The sequence below is a fragment of the Falco peregrinus genome, chromosome 15 (assembly GCF_023634155.1).
Source record: "Falco peregrinus isolate bFalPer1 chromosome 15, bFalPer1.pri, whole genome shotgun sequence".
Lineage (NCBI taxonomy): Eukaryota > Metazoa > Chordata > Aves > Falconiformes > Falconidae > Falco > Falco peregrinus.
Genome location: NC_073735.1, coordinates 163364 through 183030, shown reverse-complemented (window position 1 = coordinate 183030; position 19667 = coordinate 163364). Strand labels below are relative to the sequence as shown.

Sequence of the window (19667 nt, the reverse complement as noted above, 5' to 3'; positions counted from 1 at the left end):
CATGAAACAGACACAACGCATTTGTCTCTGCCAGATAGACATTTCCTACCTCTACGGCAATTGATCACCTCTGACTTCTTTTTACTCAACAGCCTCTTGTAAAGGAGGGGCAGCCCCAGACTCCCGTGGCAGAGGCTGCCCAGTGCCCTGCCCCAGTGCTCTCTCATCAAGCTTTGCCCCTCCCTTGCCCCAGGAGGCCGGCAAGGACCCTCCCACAGTCCCAGCAAGGCACGAGCTCTGCGGGAGCCTTCCCGCTGAGGACCAGCGCTCCCCAAAGCTCAAGGAAAACAAGACTCCCGCATCTCAGTAAAAGCACCTCCCTCCTCTCCCGTACCGCTCTCGCCCTGCCTGAAACCTCAGCCACTTGCCCCCGCGATGGAGGGCACCAGCACCGCCTGCCTCTCGCAGTGGGTGACCAGCCGCTCCCAGCTCCTGCAGCTGCCTGGGTCCTCCACCCACCAGCTCACACACTGACTCTTCCCATTCCCACTCGTTTTACAAAATTGCAGCCCAGGCACCCAGTGGGTGACTCTGCCGGGGAGAGGGAACAGCACCAGCGAACTGCGTCCCTCTCGTCATTAAACTGGCACCTGCTGCGGCGCAACAGGACTGAACGTGGCTGCAGCAAGAGCAGCTTTTGGCCTGAGTCTGGGAACATTCATGCTCAAGAGAACCAGAGAAACCTGAGCTCACCTGCCACACTAAGGACTAGTTTCCCCTCACCACTCCTGCCGTAAGCCCCTTTCCCATTTGCACACGCCTTCATTAACTGAGCCAGACCCCAGCTTTCAGCAGGCTGCTCGCTGCCTTCCAAACAAATGCTGCATTTTGGGCCAACCCAGCACAAGCCCACCGCTTGCAGGGAGAAGCAGGGGCAGCCCTTTGCAGATTCGTTACTCCTCAAGTCCCAGACAACAGGCCAATAGTGAATATAATCACTGCTCCCTTAAAAAAATATAAAATAAAAAAAAAATATAGAGGCATGGCCCTGAGCACTGAGCACAGGTGCTTCTCAACATGGGCTGCTTTCAAAGCACGGCTGTGCTCACAGCGAGCTGGGCAGAACTAGCTCGTTAAGCAACATTTCTCATTTGGAGCTGAAGCCAGGACACCCCACGCCAGGCAGCATGCTGGGCATGGGTACGCGGGGAAAGGTGGCCAGCTGCAAGGAAAGCGCCGGTACCTGGCTGTGAGAGGCACGCCAACACCTCCTGGCCAACACCATCCACGCCCACCACCAGCGCCAGCTCGTATCGCCTCACCGTGCTGGAACACAGGGTGACCTGGTAGAGGAGAAGAGCGTCAGATACTTAATCACTGCCAGAAGCCATCAGCCATGCGTGGTGTCCTCTGGCTCTCACCCACGGTCAGGCAAGGGAGCAATATTTTGCCTTAGTTCTCCTGCTGGTCCACGTGTAGACCACTGTCTTTCCGAGTAACAAAACTCTTCTGGCGATATCCGATTTATTAAGTACACCTTGCATACCAGGGCATATGTAAGCTAAATTAAAGCACAATTAATGTTCTGCTTGCCACTGGGACCAATTTTTACTCTCGACTACAATAACATAAATCCAGAGGAAATCTGTTGACTTTCACAGAATGAGTCCAGCTTTACAGTGGGAAGCCGAGGGCAAAACGTGGCCCAGCAGCAGCTGTGCAGCTCATGGCTGCTGGAGCTTCTCCAGTCCTCGCTGCAGTGGATGCAACCATTCTGCTCAACACGAGAGGAAAGATAAGAGCGGGAAGAATAGCAAACTGCTTTATGCAATGACATCTTTCTTTTAACAGTCACCTTCTGTCCCCATCCTTCCTCGGCCCACTTTAAATCAAATTGCTCTAAGCAGCTCAGACACACACGCATGGCTTCTGTGCTTGACCGTAGGGTACATGATCCTTGGCTTACAACTTTGGAAACAAAACGGTGCTCCGCCCCAGAGTACCCCAGCTCACAAAAACCTAACACGAACACCGATCTCTTACTTGCGTTATGCCCAAAGCCAGCAGCACTACAGCCCTCCTGCGCACCAGTGAAGCTTCAGCTCCACCTGTTGAAGCACATATGGCCAGGCTCGTGCCATAGCTGGATACCCAGGGCTCCTTGGGAGCGGATGGTCCCCTTGCAGGGCATTATGGTGAATTCAGTTGGCTTGATGTGACATTGGGCTCCCTTTCTCCAGGACGGGCAAGTGTTGTCTGATATCTGAGCAAAACTGGTGACGCTGCGGTGTCCTGAGCCATCACCAGGGATGCGAAGGTTGAAAGTCATGGGAACCAAGGAGGTGTTAGTGAGGCGACACAGCAGGGTGCGAGGAAAGCCTGGGAAGATGAGACAAATATCAGTTAAGTCACCAATTATCCCATGATTCCTGGTGTGACTCTCCTGTTAGGATAGACCGGTGCTTGTTGTTTATCTCTTTTCAGTGTGAATGAGAGGTAATGGAGAAGCTCAGGGAGGAGTGAGTTGTGACTGAAGTTGCTTTTTCCATGGATGGCACAGCTTGCTTCCTTGGCAATGGGCAGTGCCGTTGGTGCTGAAGAGCTGTCTCTACCTGTGAGAAGCTCTCTCACCTGCTCCCAAACCAGCCCCAACTCTTTCTCACTGATCAGTGTGCATCCAGACAGAGCATTTATTCTGAAAATTCAGTCTGTAAAATCCCCCATTAATTCCATGAACATTCCCCCAGTTTTCAATATATGAAAGTAGGGCATTGTCATGTCAGGAAAAGAAAGGATGAAACTGGGCACTACAACATGATGCATTGCACTCTAATGCAGTTTCTCTAGGCAGGACCCTTAAGGCACCTCCTGTTTTGGGCAACCAGACTGAGCACATGACAACTCAGCCCACCTCACTGCAGGCAAACCTGATGCTTCCTTAGAAATGAGCAGGAACTGTGTCTCACCTTACCTAACAAATGGGGACATCACATCCACACTGCCTTTGATTACTGCCCACAAAGCCTGACATCGCTTCAGCTCTGACACTTGCTTTCCACAATGGAAAACCAGTGGTACAACCACACTGGGTGAGGGGGTGGCTGTTCTGCAGAGGCAGGACACCAGCCCGCAGCTTGGTCTGGAGCGGACACCAGCTCTGCCAGAAGACACCTCCCATGCCCTGCTTACCAAGTGCTATTTGAATACAGACAGGGAGGAAAACCACCTGCAGGCACAGCAGATAGTTCCTCTGTGCCCAGCAGCAGTGACCATTGCCCACCGCCAGCAATTACTCCGGCAGGGAGGCGGGGGTGGGGCACAGAAAGGACATGCACCGACTGACCCACTGCACAGCCCCAAATGGGACCGAAGTCACCAGATGCAGACAACACCCAGCAGCACAGTGACAAGAAGCAAAAATACAATAGCTGCCTTCAGCTGAAAAGGCCTTGTTAATGAAATCAGATTAAAGTAGGATGAACCTCCTATTACACAACCGCATTTCTGCTGGTGCGCTTCTTGTGGGTCTATTTATTCAAAAGGAAGCAGAGAAGTGGCCGAGTGGTGATGCAGGGAGAGGGGGAAGTGGCTCAGGGAAAGTACTGAGATTTCCTAGAAAGTCCACGAACAGCATGAAAACACAGAGGCATCCTGGGCACAGAATGATCATGGCCCTTCAATCAATCCACAACTGATTTCACATGTAAACTTTAGATCATCTCAGTACAAAGCCTTTTCTCTGAGACTCGAGATGGAGAATCAGAATCTGCATTTCAGTGGAGATGCTCTGGGTGCTCAGCCACCGGCTCCGTCAGTGGAGCAGTGCTTCGGCTGGGGAAGGAGAAGGAGCCCACACCTCTGGAGACATCACTGCCCAAACCAATGCCGAGCTACTGCCTGGGCTTATTACCGGGCAGGTGATAACGAGGAGCCCTCACAGCACAAATTAACAGCTCACACCAAAGGTCAAGTGGGTAAGTGGTGTCCTCGCCTTGCAACAGGAATGTTCACCCTGAGCAGCCACAGGCTAGCGTGTGGCTCCAACTCCCTTCTCCTGCAGCCCCATCCCCTGGGCCCTTCTGGGACAAGGGCTTTCACCATCATTCTGCCGCCAAGGATTGGGAGGTTGGGGCTGAGCAGGCTCTGAGGGCACCAGAAAAATACTGACTTTCTATTCCTTTGGTCCTGTTTGATCTCATGGCAGCAAAATACCACCTGAGCAAGCAGCAGCCCTGGTTCTAACACCCTGAAGGCTGCTGTGGAGGAACACAAGCGACAGACGCTCCCAAAGCGCTTCATTTCAGTAAGGCACAGACCTCCCCACTGGCGGTCCAAGCCCAGGGCACACTCACCAAAGGAGACGTCGCCAAAGTGGAGGGAAGGTGCATTGAAAGGGAAAGTCGGTCCGATGACACAGCCCCTGTAAGGACAAAGGCAGAGGAGGAACTGGCTTGGTCAAAAAGAGCTGCAAAGTGTTCGGCTTTCGTTACCACCGGGACGGAGAGAAGCTGGTCTCAGCAGCACGGTGGGTTTCAAATCAACCCGTCACCCCTGCGCTCGGCACAGCATCCCTGTGCACAGGAGGCAGCCAAAGCAACGTGGTCAGCAGGTGGCAGCTGCTGAGGTGGCTCAGGGCACCAGGGCAGGCAGGGTACACCCCCAGGTTGCTGCTGGCCCAGTGAAGGACCCTGAACAAGTGATGGCTCTGTGCCTCAGTTTCCCCATCTGTCATGTGACGGGCAGAGCTGTCCATGCAGAAGCAGGTTCATTGTAACTAGCCCTCTCAGCCACAGGTTCCCTGCTTTGGTATCTCTTTGCTGGAACTGGCCTTTCCACGGGCTAGATGGACATCTTCCTCAGACCTTATTCAACACTATCATTATGCGTGCAGGATTTTGAGGCACGAATCCACAGGAGCCCCAGACATCTACTGAGAAACGCAGCACAAGTTCTACACAGTGGATGGTGGAATCTTGGAGGAAAGTATCAGCTTGTCACCAGTGCACCAGCTGACACATCCAAGAGCAAGACTATTTGCACCACCGAACATGAGTGTCCTGAAGCCACCACACCAGCTCGCCCATCCCTAAATTCAGAGAGGTTCCAAACTCCAAAACTCACCAACATCCACTGAAATCATCACTTGAAGCTGCACAACATTCATTAATTTCATGGTTGATGCCAATCAATGCAAGCTCTGCCTCTTGGTTAAAAAACCAAATACAAATCAAGAAGCACAGTGACCCGTGCCTCCTAGTTTTATTCACAGGACTGCCACCGGGTCTCTCGTACACATGAACAGACCCCAGCCTCCCGCAGGAGGGACCTGTACTCACCTGTGGTGTCCCAGTTCCAGCAGCCCTTTCTAAATAGCAAAAGAATAATTGCTCAGGACCTTGTCAGGTCTGTTTCCGAGTAAAGAGTGATCACCTATGGTTTGGGCATCTTCTGACTGCACAATCAAAAAGCACTCAAAATCTGACTTTCAGGAGTTTCAACCCCATGCTAATTCTCGATTCCTGGAGCTGAATCAGTTCCTGAGAACAAGTTAGGTAGCAAATCCCTTCTGACAATGAGGTTCCCTCTCCAAGGACCTCACGTAATCAGACTTAACCTGCCAAGCCCCAGCATCCTACTCTGGATGGAGCAAAGGGAGCAGACATGCTTTCCGTAATAGCACTTGCCAAAAGATGATAGAAAACTGCCTCCAAACCAACCACAACTGGGTCTCACACTGGGAAACTGCCAAGGGTGAGCCTTGCAGCGAGGGGGGAAATAACTGCCGTTTCTGCTGAGCACACAGGAGCTGTGCTCAAGGAAGTCAGACCTGAAGGACTGCCCAGAGGGCTCGGCCAAGCAGCCAGCCCAGAGCCCTGTGCGCTACAGCCGGTAACAGCGCAGCTTGCAAGAGAACGGGGGAAGAGGGCAGTCTTTATGGCAACAGCCACATCTTCCAATAGTGCTTCTGAAGGGAGATCGGGGTCCTTGCAGAGCAGGAAGGAGCACAAGGTAGGAGAGGAACCACCTGCACTCCCACCGCTGTTCCTTCCTCTGCAGCCCCGTGTCCCACCAGCCAGCTCATCTCCACTCAAAAGAACTGGGAGTTTTTCCTCCCTGGAGAACTAAATCCAGTGCACAACCCCCCTGAAGAGGGAGGCTCAGCTTGCCCCGGTGGGTGGGCATCTCAAAAGCATTTGAAACAAACAGCTTGAGTTGTGGGGCTGGAGAATGAGAGATAAGGGCTGGACAGGGGTCCTCGGAACAAAGGCAAGACAGAAAGCAAGGAGGCAGATGCCATCTCGAGGAGAGGAGTCTGCAGTGGGAATTACTGTGGAGGCACCCCCCAGGCTCCTGTAACCCTCCTCACCTGACGGTCAAGGTCACGGGCTCAGGGGACCCATCCACACTGAACCGGAATCCTTCTGTGAACTGCCCCAGGATGGTGGAACTGAAGGAGATCTGGATGACTCGGAGGACATCTGGTAAAACGATGCCCTCCTGGGGGAGAAAGGAGAAGCAGGAGCCCAGAGCGGTCGCTGGAAGGACCAACTTGGAGGGGGCATCGATGACTCCTTTGTTAAAAAGGATCACCTGCAGCAGCAAGAAAGCAAAATGAAAATACATGAGGAATCTTCTTTCCTTACAGAAAGCTGATTTGTTTTCTAATTAAACACCTACAAAAGGCAGAAGATGCTGTGTGCTGCTGCTTGGCTGAAGCCAAAGAAAACACAACAGGACAGTTTCTGCCTTTGGGTTTTTGCATGCAAAACAGTGATAACTTCACATAAACAGAGTCACTCTGGGTTTATTCCACTGACACAGAGCAGTCCGCTTGGACTTGCAGGGCTGATGTGCTCAGCATCACCAAGGCGATGCAGACCTGCCCCAAAGAGCAGCAAAGGGCGGTCGCAGCATTACAGCGAATCGTCACCTAACTGCTCCCGCTCCAGATGAGCCCAGTCCTGCCAAGGGCAAAACACATTCAGCTCCCGTTACAGCCAGCAAGTTTACTGGATGTAGAAAATACCTTGGGACAGCCCCATAACCAGCGTCAGCAGCACTCCCCGACTCTGCTAGGGTACGTCAGTGGGGCACATTTTATTCTCTTCTTTAATCTGAGAGTCTCTTTGTCTTTGCTCAACCAGACATGTCAAGAAAGGATGAGAATGAGGTGCATGGCAGCTCCACCTGTTCTAAAAAATCTCTTTCATATTCACAGCCACGATCTACTAATTTACCATTATTTACTGTTCCAACAAGCTACACAATCCTGCAGCATTTGCTGAGATTCAGCAAGAAATGCCCACACCTGCCTGTGAGTATCAGCACACTGGTGGTCACCAAACCTACCCAAAGCAAAGCTCTACAGTTTCTGAAGGCTGCAGGTGAAATCCTGCCATTTCTGTGGACTTATCTACCTGCTTGGCAGTTATTTTCCCTAATTTTTGTCCTCGCAAAACCTGTCAGAAAAACTGAGACAGAAGCAGAGGTACAGCCCTTATTTTTTTAATTTTGCAGCTGCTGTTGAAAACATTCATGTATTCAAATTCTGCACTGGTAACTTGGAAACTACTCATATGTTTTACACCTTAATTACAAATTGCACTTAGGGATCCTACACTGAGGTTTACCTCCAGTCTGGCTACTTAATACAGCACTTACAGTATCATCTACTTATTCACATTTTCTCCAGTAATGAAACCAATACATTGATATATATAGAATCAATAAAGAATCAGCATTAAAAAATGCATACAGCGCACAATATTTTGGTAAGAAAACACCTTAACGTGTCCTTCCCTGCAACAGTCAAGCTTTTGAAAGTGTCTGGCATGTTGTATTGCCTCATTTTCTAGGTCTGTATCTTTTTTTTTTTTTTTTTTTTTTTTTTTGAGAAAACTTGCCACCATCGGCGGGGGGAGGCAAATACGCAGAAAGCTCCTCTGCTTCATTTCCAGAACTGCCCTGCTCTGTTCATAGAGCCAGAGGGGCACCAGGTCTGAAGGGTGGCAGGAGGCTGGTCAGCAGGGAAAGCGCTCCCGGTGCCTGCGTGGGCAGCTGTGCGCGGGGAGGCTGGCCGGCTTCCCTCCGGCGCCAGGAACCAGCAGGATGCGCTTCACGGAAAGGTGTTTGCAACGGACTCGAGTTGGAACACAACACGTTTGTTCCAGCTGCTTTTTAACCGCCAGGGTACCAGGGCGCAGTGCATCTAGGGCTGAAACAAAAGCCTCTGGATCCTGACCTTTAGTCCTACAATTTCCACCCTTTTTTTTTTCCATTCCACCCCACAAATCTGTGCTTTCACAGATTCTGATGATGTATGCTGTCTCCAATCAGCATGGTATTACGCTAGTCGTATGCTTTCCCTTGTTTCATGCCCAGTTACTAATCAAACACATACACTCTTTACACCATTTACATTTAAGCTTTGGCTTACAGAACCGTTTTACCCCACACAGCATACATCGGCACAATACCCGTGGGTTACATCCCTTATAACATAGACAGTTGATTCCGTCTGCTCGCTCTGAGTCTTCTCTTCTGTCTTCTGATCTTGACATACAGGTCGCACAAACTTGCTAGGGACCCATATAAGTCCTTTATCTGTGGAGATACAAAAATAACCTCTACCGATAAATAACACCGGATTAGGTCCTTCCCATACACCTGAAGCCATATTTTTATACAGAACATTCAAACCAGGAACTGTAGTTGTTTGGTTCCCTCGTGCTGTTTGGTGATGTATAACAACAGGTGGTCCCTCTCTATCCTCTGTAAGGGAGAGATAGTTTAAGGTAAATAACACCTTAGTCGACTGTTTAGTTACGTCTATGTCCTGCGATACTTTCTGTCTCTGAAGATAATCCTTCAGGGTACGGTTTTCCCTCTACAACAACTGTTTTCAGTTCTAAGGTTTGAAGGTTGTCCCGTGGTTCACCGGTGATCACTTGTTTCTGACACTGATTATCAGATTGCCAAACACACGCAGCCTTCTTCATCTTCTGTCCTGCATCTGTAAACACCGTTGCCCTGTCAACTGATCTTTTTGAGCATAACGGTCTCACAATCCACTGATAATGTTCTAACATCTTCCAGAGAGGTCCTTTTGGCTGGTTGTTGCGTACAACACCTGCATAACCCATCAAGGCTTCCTGTATGGCTGTTGAATGTCTCAGAAGCCACTCATAATCATCACCACGGATTGGAATATTGATATCTGCTGGTTCAGTCCCATCAATTTCAACAATCCTGTCTCTTCCTTTTCTCACCAAGGCCGCTACTGCTTCAGGGCGACTTAAAATATGATGTCTGGGTTGCAATGGCAAAAACCACCACTCTAAAATGATCGCCATATTTTCCCCCTTTTTCTTTTGCCATTGCAAAATAAGGGCAAAAGGTGAAGTGGCAACATTACAAACCAATAAAGATAATGGATGATTTGCCGTTCGGTGACCACACCAGTCAGTCTGAATCTTGCGGGATACAACTTTCAGGGCAGCCTGCTGTTCTGGTGAACAAGTTCGAGGACTGTTGGCTTCGGTGCCATGCAACCAGGATCAGAAAAGTTGCAAATCACCATTAGTAAGTCTCTTTGTGTGTCATCAGGGTGTAAGGGAATCGTGAAAAAGAACAGTCTTTCAAGTCTATCACAACAATTTGCCAAATCTGAGGGATCATCATAAAAAGGTGGAAGAGCAGGCTGCAATACTCCCATCACTAAAATCTGATCATTAATCTTCCATAAATCATGTCCCAGTTATGTGCATCAAGATTATTAATCAGTACTGGACAAGCTAACGAGCTGGTCACCTGCCATTCTCCCTCCAAAACAGCATCACGATTATCACCAGACCAACGCTGTAGAATTGGATCTTTTCTTGAGTTCAGCATTCGTCTACAGTAGATGGAGGGGCGACACTGGTTGGTTGGTTGCTAGGGGTAAACAGAGGGGTGACGATGGTTTGTTGGTTTCTAGAGGTAGACGGAAAACGCGACGCTGGTTGGTTGGTTACTACGGGTAGACAGAGGGACAACACTGGTTGGTTGGTTTCTAGGGGCAGACGGAGGGGCGACGCTGGTTGTTTGGTTGCTAGGGTAGACGGAGGGGCGACACTGGTTGGTTGGTTTCTCGTTTAGATGGAGGGGCGACACTGGATGGATGGTTCTAGGGGTACACTGAGGGGCGACACTGGATGGTTGGTTGCTAGGGTTTGACGGAAGGTCAACAGTTATTGATTGGTTGCTAGGTTTAGATGGAGGGTACCGGGGCAGTGTAAGAACTACCAAAGGAATTCCTTCCTGGCACATTTCCCTGCTGGAGTTGGGCATGAAGTATGCAAAAGTCAGCGGTTCCCCATCTCAGCCCAGAAAGCAGGTATCCCAACTTTTGTTGTGTCTTTCCTCTGGCTACCGCGGCAGTGTAAGAACTACCACAGAATTCCTTCCTGGCACCTTCCCCAGTGGAGTTGTGCATGGGGTGTGCCTTGGAACATTTTGTCTCCAGCCGAGTAGAAAAGTCAGCGGTTCTGGATCTCAGTCCAGAAAACAGGTAGCTCCATTTTTGTGGTGCCTTTCATCTGGCTACCGGGGCAGTGTGAGAACTACCAACAGAATTCCTTCCTGTCACCTTCCCCGGTGGAGTTTTGCATGGAGTGTGCCTTGGAACATTTTGTCTCCGGCTGAGTTCAAAAATCAACCATTCCCCATCTCAGCCCAGAAAGCAGGTAGAACAACTTTTCTGGTGTCTTTCCTCTGGCTACCAGGGCAGTGTGAGAACTACCAACAGAATTCCTTCCTGTCACCTTCCCCGGTGGAGTTGTGCATGCAGTGTGCCTTGGAACATTTTGTCTCCGGCCGAGTCCAAAAGTCAGTGGTTCCCCATCTCAGCCCAGAAAGCAGGTAGCCCAAATTTTGTTGTGTCTTTACACTGGCTACCGGGACAGTGTGAGAACTACCAACAGAACTCCTTTCTGGCACCTGCCCCGGTGGAGTTGTGCATGGGGTGTGCCTTCGAACATTTTGTCACTATAAATGTTAGGCTCACCCAGCGCGCCGCCGCACGTCCCGGCCCGAAAGTCTCCCGGGCTACCGGCGAAGGCTCCGCACCTCCACGGCCGCTCCAGCGCGCCGCGCGGGCCGGCAGTGAACCCGCCTTTCCCGGGCCGGATGCGTCCTCTGCCCCTACGCACGAGGCCGGAAGCCCCGCCCCTAGGGGGGGTCAAAGCCGCTTCTGCGCATGCGCCGCCCTCCGTCGGCCAGCAAGGCTTCTGCGCATGCGCCAAAGCGGGATTGCGTCATCGGCCCAGACGCACGGGGCCGGAAGCCCCGCCCCCTTCGGCGTCAAGCCGCGTCTGCGCATGCGCTGCCCTTAGTCCGCATGGGGCAGTGCTGCCGCCTAGCGAAAACAATTGGGTACTGCAGCCCGTCCATCTAAGAGACTGCACAGTTTATTATAGGAATGGAATCAATAAGGCAACTCTGCCCACGGCCCGTTAGGAAGTTGCCTGGCTTCACATCTCGGTGGATGAAGTTCTTAGAGCGAACATATTCGATTCAACTAGTCTAGAGAAAAAGAAAGGAAAAAAAAAAAAAAAAAAAAATCACTCGAGAGACTAGGCATACACTTTTTTTTCCTTATAAAAACACTAGCAACATTGTCTTAACGATAAAAGAGGTCATGAAACTTTTTATTGTAAAATGTAAGGGCATGAAAGAGAACATAATTCGATAGACAATACATAAACCTCTCCAGCTCTCTCCCCATGTCTATTTGACATTAGTTTCCAAAACCTTTCTCGGGTGAACGTCTTTTGTCTTTGAGCAGTGCAACAGATGGTTTGCAAACAGCACAAGTCTGCTTTTTAACAATCATTTCAGACTTTGTAATCACTTGAGATGGGGCACTTTGTACTTAAGAGAAACAAAACCCATTTTGAGTCTTTCCTTTAATGATACAGACCTATTCACCTTTACATTAGAGAAACAACGTATTTGGTTCTGATCTCTCAAGGAATCTTAATATTCCAACATACTGCGCCGTCAAGATCAACAAAGCAGTTTCCTACCATTTTGCCAGCGAGCAATAGGACTGTCTCGAGACGAAGTTTCCTCCAACAAAAACCGAAGAGATCTTCAAGACTCAGTCCAAATGGCTCCATCACCGTTCAATCGCAGTCCCCTTCAGCTCCACACTACTTCGTTGTGGGAACGCCCACTAGAAAAAAAGAAACAGTTTATTCAGGGTAACAATTTGATTGGTATACAAATCTTCAAGGCTCCCAAGATAGAATTCTAAGAGGGTCAGGCCTGTGAATGTTTGTACTCGCCGTGAAGCTCAACGTCTTATGCAACCCTCAGCCAAGAAAAAGGTGAAAAACTCGCCAGCGCCAAACATTTCCTCACCTGTAAGCTGCCCGTCCTCAGCATATAGGACTCCAAATTCAAAATTCACAGGTCCCGGAGAAATAAAACCAAATACTACAGGATAAACAGACAATCAAACAAAAGACCTAAAGTAATGTTTCCTCTAAGGACTTTTATATACATCTTTTGCATACGACCTACACACGGCAATATACGCTTCATACCAGCTCCATCACACGCTCAAGTAGCAGATACCTAATACTTTACTTTTGATCACAGATTACAATTTTTTATGATATTACTAAGTTGGTCGTCTATCAATAGGATATATTATGCCAGTGCCTGAAATGATTTTCGATCTCAGATGTTGCACAGAAACACCACATTTTTTTTTACTGCAATAAGCAATTGATATCTAAGTCGGTATACGTCACCGAGTGAGCGCTAGGAGTGAAAAGTTTACATTTACCTCTTGCTCTTCAAGAGCCAATAAATCCTGTAAACAAAGCAATGTCTTTAGCACACCGGTACTGAAGACACAGCGCAAAGCCCCCTGTAATGTACTCCTGTATTTGTTTAATTTCAAAGCAGCCAGTTCAACCGATAAAGACAGCTGATTTTCTAACTGCGACTACTCCTCATTATTATCCTGCTACCGAAAAAAACAAACCACTAGCATTTATACGTAACGACTTATTTTTCCAGAAAAGAATAAAAAGCCACAACCAAACAACAACAACAAAAAAAAGTCACCTCCTACCTTCTGTATCCCAGGATGAAAAGTTTCCTTCGGGTTCTTCCCAAATTCGTCATGACCAACAGGACTGAAATGCAAATGAAATACTGCTTTATAGGAGAGCAAGTATACATTTCAACATTAAACCATTAACTGGCTGTAGTTAGAACCGATTTCGAGAAGAATTGTTCAAAGAGCCTTGCTTATGTGGAATTTTTTGTGGAAGAGCCAGTTATTTCCCACACTACTAACCGCTGAGACACTTCTTAAAACTTCTTTTTGATTTTAAAAACAGAAATAACTAGGACCCTGCACGGAGATCCATTTTAAGTGTACTGTATTTACTTATAAAGCACAGAACTTTATTCCATCGTCCTTCACTTCGGCTTTATACATAATTGTTGTGAGCGTTTTAGGAAGACTCAATAACCTATCCTATTTCATAAGCTTCTCTTCTCTCTCTTTGAAAATAATTCAAGGCATGTCAAAACGAAAAACGAGCTGTTTGGCATCAAGTTCATACCCCAAAGATCCACAAGCAAGATCAACTGCCTCCATCAACAGAAAGACCTAATTTATAGCATTTCTTCCCAACTCGTGTTTCTACGTGACTATTATTTTTGCCCATTTTTTTTCCCCTAGCATTAATTTCTGGAGCTGCGCAGCATGCCACGGAGTGCCAAATGCAGTCTGTCTGAGGCACGCTGAGCTGACACGGAGGTAACACCTGATGCACCTTTCCATCATCGCTTACGCTAGGCCACCACGCGGACAGGATTTCCTGTAGTTCCCTTTGAAAGCAATTAAAATGCTAAATTTAATTTACAAAACAGCAGGTTTATCGTGTAACTGAAATTCGTCGATATAGTCGGTACCTAGAGTCACGCTGACTGTGAACAGGGTGAAATGGCAAAGGACTATCAGCCAGGCCCAAGGGAAGGCTCAAAGGCTGTAAAAGCTAAAGAATAGTCAGGGAAGGGATTTTAGTCCAAGCCCAAGCGGGCAAAAGGAGTTGACGTTAGTCCTGCTGCCTGCAGGTGTGTGGGAAAATCACCCTGAGGTGGGGGGAACTCGAGAAAATTGCGTCCTAACGGAAGCATAGTATTACGGAAAGCTTCTCTTAGGGTAGAATACAGCTATAGCCTTGAGGACGGTTGGCACGCACACAGTCTGTATCGCCACAGTTCCCTAAGCAGCAGCTCAGCGCACGCCGACAGCAGTGACGGAGGACGCGCTTAAGGCAAACAGCCAAAAGCAAACCCCTCGAAGCCCAGAACCATTCTCAGGAACACAGGAGTTAAACCTAAAATTGGTTGAAAGCTGCCTCCTACCTGTTCCCCCGCCACCTTTCCCCCTCCAACGTCAGCACATTTCCTCGCGATCCCTTTTCGCAAACAAAAGATGGATGCCTGTGGTATCAGCTTGGTACCGAAGCACCACGATGCGCTTGCCGGCGGCGTGCTCTCTTACAAGGCTGACAGCTTCTCTGCACACAACAGCCGAGGCCCTGTGAAACGGGAGGAAGGCAAACACCGATAACATCTCGCAGGGGTCAGGAGGAAGTCAGGATGCACTACAGTCAGAGCCCAACGCCTTACCCAAAGGAATTACCACGGCAGAACAAGAGGCAGGAGCGATCAGTAGACAGGCAGATAACATGCACGGCAGCGATACCCACGTCAGACTGGCAGGACGCTTCCAGTCACTTCATCCCACAACTTTGTTTTGAATTTAGTTAAAAGGTAATCAGATTCTTAACGCTCATTCTGCTTTTCATAGCTGCTGGAGAAAGGCTAACACGTGGCATTGGCATTACAGTCAGAATTCCGGTATAAAAATCACGGCAAAGCTGTGCCTTGTCAAGTGGCTTCCAAAGCAGGCTCTGGAGCCTTTCAACGAGACAGTCAAATCTGGTGTCCCAAGGGAACTCTGTGCCAGCTCCATCAGTACGGCTGAGCTCTCTGACAAAGTACACCGCCGTACGGAAACGTAAGTGGGTTTATACCTCAGGCTCTAGATTTACAATCTAGAAAAATGATACTGCCCGACCGGACGCGCTGCTTTAAGCGCCTAGCAGGCCCGGCTGCGTTACCACGAGGGACCGACAATTCCTCCCCGGCCGCTGCCCAAGCAGCAGCGCAGCACTCGGAAGCGGCGGGCACACGGAGCCTCGCGGGCCCTCGGCGAGTACAAAAGTTATCCCTCTGTAGTCAGCAGTCCGACTCACAAGCACAAGGCACACGTGGAACAGTAACATCTCGACTGACCTTCAGTTCCGCTCCCCTTGACTTGTCGACGGACGCTTCCGGACGAACCTAGGGACAAAGGGAAAACAAAAGACCCCCGTTTCGCTGGGAAGCAAACCAAAAGGCCTCTTCCCCTCGGCTGCTCCGGCCCCGGAGCTGACTGTCACGACACAAGACCAGCCAGACACCTGAGCTGCTGCTGCCTCCCAGCCCTCCCCGGCAGTTAAAAGGCTTGCGGAGAAAGCAGCAGTCGGGGGCGACGGCTGGGGATTCCGCTGCCGGCTGCCTTTTCTTGCTCTGGCCCGCTGGCAGGGGCGGGAAGAGGCTCCTGAGCCGCACACACACACACACACACACACACCCCGGCCGCGACAGCGTTACCGCAGGCCCCGAGGCAGCCTCTCTGCGGCCCGCGGGGGCCGGCAGCCCCAGCCGGCTGCCACGGCTCAGGCCAGCGGCTGGGGGAAAGACAAAGCCCCGCGCAGGGCTGCGGCGGCTGCCCGGGCAGCCCGCAGGCGGCGGCGGGTGGGCGGCGGGGCGGCGCGGGCCGACCCCTCTCCCGGGCGCCGCCGCCACAAGCGAGCACCGGGGCCGCCCCGCCGCCGCTCCTCGCCGAGGTAGCGGCGCGGCTCCGAGAGAAAAAAAAAAAAAAACCCCAAAAAAAAACCCACCCAAAAAAGGGCAGCCCCGTGAGGAGCCCGCTGACCACCGTCCCTGCCGGGGAGACGAGAACCGGCGGCAGCCCCGCCGGTGCCGGGCCGGGCCGCCCGCCTGCCTCAGCCCGCCCGCCGCCGGCACCAGGCGCTCCCTGCCGCGGCCGAGCGCCGGGCCGCCACATCCCCCCCGACCGGGCCGCTGCCCGCCGGCCCCCGGCCGCCCTTCAGCCCGAGCGCGCCGCCGCACGTCCCGGCCCGAAAGTCTCCCGGGCTCCCGGCGAAGGCTCCGCACCTCCACGGCCGCTCCAGCGCGCCGCGCGGGCCGGCAGTGAACCCGCCTTTCCCGGGCCGGATGCGTCCTCTGCCCCTACGCACGAGGCCGGAAGCCCCGCCCCTAGGGGGGTCAAAGCCGCTTCTGCGCATGCGCCGCCCTCCGTCGGCCAGCAAGGCTTCTGCGCATGCGCCAAAGCGGGATTGCGTCATCGGCCCAGACGCACGGGGCCGGAAGCCCCGCCCCTGAGGGTCAAAGCCGCTTCTGCGCATGCGCTGACCTTACTTGGCCAGAAAGCCCTTCTGCGCATGCGCCAAAGCGGGATTGCGTCATCGGCCCGGACGCACGGGGCCGGAAGCCCCGCCCCTGAGGGTCAAAGCCGCTTCTGCGCATGCGCTGACCTTACTTGGCCAGAAAGCCCTTCTGCGCATGCGCCAAAGCGGGATTGCGTCATCGGCCCGGACGCACGGGGCCGGAAGCCCCGCCCCCTTCGGCGTCAGGCCGCGTCTGCGCATGCGCTGCCCTTACTCCGCCTGGGAGGCGCGGTGCTGCCGCCTGGCGAAAAAAATTGGGTACTGCAGCCCGTCTAGCTAACGAGACTGCACAGTTTATTATATAGGCACGGCATCAAGAAGGGAACTCTGCCCACGGCCCGTTCGGAAGTTGCCTGGCTTCCCATCCCGGTGGATGAAGTTCTTACAGCGAACATTCTCGATTCGACTAGTCTAGAGAAAAAGAAAAAAAGAAAAAAAAAAAAAAATCACTCGAGAGACCAGGCTTACGCTTTTTTTTCCCCCTTATAAAAACACTAGCAACAGTGCCTGAACGGGAAAAGGGGTCACGAAAGTTTTTATTGTAAAATGGAAGGGCACGAAAGAGAACAGAATTCGACAGACGAGACGTAAACCTCTCCAGCTCTTTCCCCGTGCCTATCGGACATCGGTTTCCAAAAACTTTCTCGGGTGAGCGCCTTTTGTCTTTGAGCAGTGCAACAGACGCTTTGCAAACAGCACAAGTCTGCTTTTGAACCATCGTTTCAGACTTTGCAATCACTTGAGATGGGGCGCTTTGTACTTAAGAGAAACAAAACCCGCTCTGAGTCTTTCCTTTAACGATACAGGCCTATTCCCCTTTCCCTTAGAGAAACAACCTACTCGCTTCTGAGCTCTCGAGGAATCTTAACACTCCCAACACACTGCGCCGTCAAGATGAACAAAGCAGTTTCCTACCACGTTGCCAGCGAGCGATAGGACCGTCTCGAGACGAAGTTTCCTCGGACAAAAACCCGAGAGATCTATCTTCAAGACTCGGTCCAAATGGGCTCCGTCACCGTCCAATCGCAGTCCCCTTCGGCTCCACACCACTGCCTTGTGGGAACGCCCCCTAGAAAAAAAGAAACGCTTTCATCAGGGTAACAAGCAGAATACAGCTCTAGCCTTGAGGACGGCTGGCACGCACACGGCCTGTATCGCCGCGGTCCCCTGAGCCGCAGCTCAGCGCGCGCCGACAGCGGTGACGGAGGACGCGCTGAAGGCGAAAAGCCGAAAGCCAACCCCCCGAAGCCCAGAACCGTGCTCAGGCACCCAGGAGTTAAGCCTAAAACCGGTTGAAAGAGCTGCCTCCTACCTGTTCCCCCGCCACCTCTCCCCCTCCGAGGTCAGCACCTTTCCTCGCGATCCCTTTTCGCAAACAAAAGACGGACGCCTGCGGTCTCAGCTCGGTACCGAAGCACCACGACGCGCTTGCCGGCGGCGTGCTCTCTCACAAGGCTGACAGCTTCTCTGCACGCAACAGCCGAGGCCCTGTGAAAGGGGAGGAAGGCAAACACCGATCACGTCTCGCCGGGGTCAGGAGGGAGACGGGGCACGCCGCGCCACAGTCAGAGCCCAACGCCTTCCCCAGAGGAATTACCGGGGCACAACAAGAGGCAGGAGCGATCGGCAGACAGGCAGGTAACACGCACGGCAGCGATACCCACGGCAGACTGGCAGGACGCTTCCAGCCGCTTCACCCCGCCGCTTTGTTTCGAATTTCGTTAAAAGGCAGTCCGATTCTTAAGGCTCACTCTGCTTTGAAGAGCTGCTGGAGAAAGGCTAACACGTGGCATCGGCGTTACCGTCGGAATTCCGGCGTAAAAATCACGGCAAAGCCGTGCCTTGTCAAGCGGCTTCCCAAGCAGGCTCTGGAGCCTTTCCACGAGACGGGCAAAGCCGGAGTCCCGCGGGAACCCTGTGCCAGCTCCGTCAGTACGGCCGAGCCCTCCGACAAAGCGCACCGCCGTACGGAAACGTCAAGCGGGTTTATACCTCGGGCTCCTTTACAGCCTCGGAAAACAACACTGCCCGGCCGGACGCGCTGCTTGAAGCGCCTAGCAGGCCCGGCTGCGTTACCACCAGGGACCGACAGTTCCTCCCCGGCCGTTGCCCGAGCCGCAGCGCAGCACTCGGAAGCGGCGGGCACACGGAGCCTCGCGGGCCCTCGGCGGCTACAAAAGGGATCCCTCCGTAGTCAGCAGTCCGACTCGCAAGCACGAGGCACGCCTGGCGAGGTAACATCTCGAGCGACCTTCGGTTCCGCTCCCCTTGACTTGTCGACGGACGCTTCCGGACGAACCTAGGGACAAAGGGAAAACAAAAGACCCCCGTTTCGCTGGGAAGCAAACCAAAAGGCCTCTTCCCCTCGGCTGCTCCGGCCCCGGAGCTGACTGTCACGACACAAGACCAGCCAGACACCTGAGCTGCTGCTGCCTCCCAGCCCTCCCCGGCAGTTAAAAGGCTTGCGGAGAAAGCAGCAGTCGGGGGCGACGGCTGGGGATTCCGCTGCCGGCTGCCTTTTCTTGCTCTGGCCCGCTGGCAGGGGCGGGAAGAGGCTCCTGAGCCGCACACACACACACACACACACACACACACCCCCGCGACAGCGTTACCGCAGGCCCCGAGGCAGCCTCTCTGCGGCCCGCGGGGGCCGGCAGCCCCAGGCGCCTGCCACGGCTCAGGCCAGCGGCTGGGGGAAAGACAAAGCCCCGCGCAGGGCTGCGGCGGCTGCCCGGGCAGCCCGCAGGCGGCGGCGGGTGGGCGGCGGGGCGGCGCGGCCCGACCCCTCTCCCGGGCGCCGCCGCCACAAGCGAGCACCGGGGCCGCCCTGCCTGCCGCCGCTCCTCGCCGAGGTAGCGGCGCGGCTCCGAGAGAAAAAAAAAAAAAAAACCCCAAAAAAAACCCACCCAAAAAAGGGCAGCCCCGTGAGGAGCCCGCTGACCACCGTCCCTGCCGGGGAGACGAGAACCGGCGGCAGCCCCGCCGCTCCCGGGCCGGGCCGCCCGCCTGCCTCAGCCCGCCCGCCGCCGGCACCAGGCGCTCCCTGCCGCGGCCGAGCGCCGGGCCGCCACATCCCCCCCGACCGGGCCGCTGCCCGCCGGCCCCCGGCCGCCCTTCAGCCCGAGCGCGCCGCCGCACGTC

The 19667-nt window shown here is 52.8% G+C and overlaps 1 long non-coding RNA gene across 4 annotated transcripts; it reads right to left on the bottom strand.

The window, feature by feature from the left end:
* Positions 1-12266: 12266 nt before the first annotated feature.
* Positions 12267-18886, bottom strand: LOC106112833 (uncharacterized). Of its 4 annotated transcripts, XR_008749908.1 has the most exons (4): positions 15307-15321; positions 14371-14546; positions 13064-13127; positions 12267-12417 (listed from the first exon to the last, which is right to left on the bottom strand). It is a non-coding gene; the product is annotated as an uncharacterized LOC106112833 (long non-coding RNA). The 4 variants fall into 4 exon arrangements; XR_008749907.1 differs by lacking the exons at positions 14371-14546; positions 15307-15321 and adding an exon at positions 18778-18886 and having other exon boundaries at positions 12293-12417; XR_008749906.1 differs by lacking the exon at positions 14371-14546 and having other exon boundaries at positions 12293-12417; positions 15267-15322.
* Positions 18887-19667: the final 781 nt, after the last annotated feature.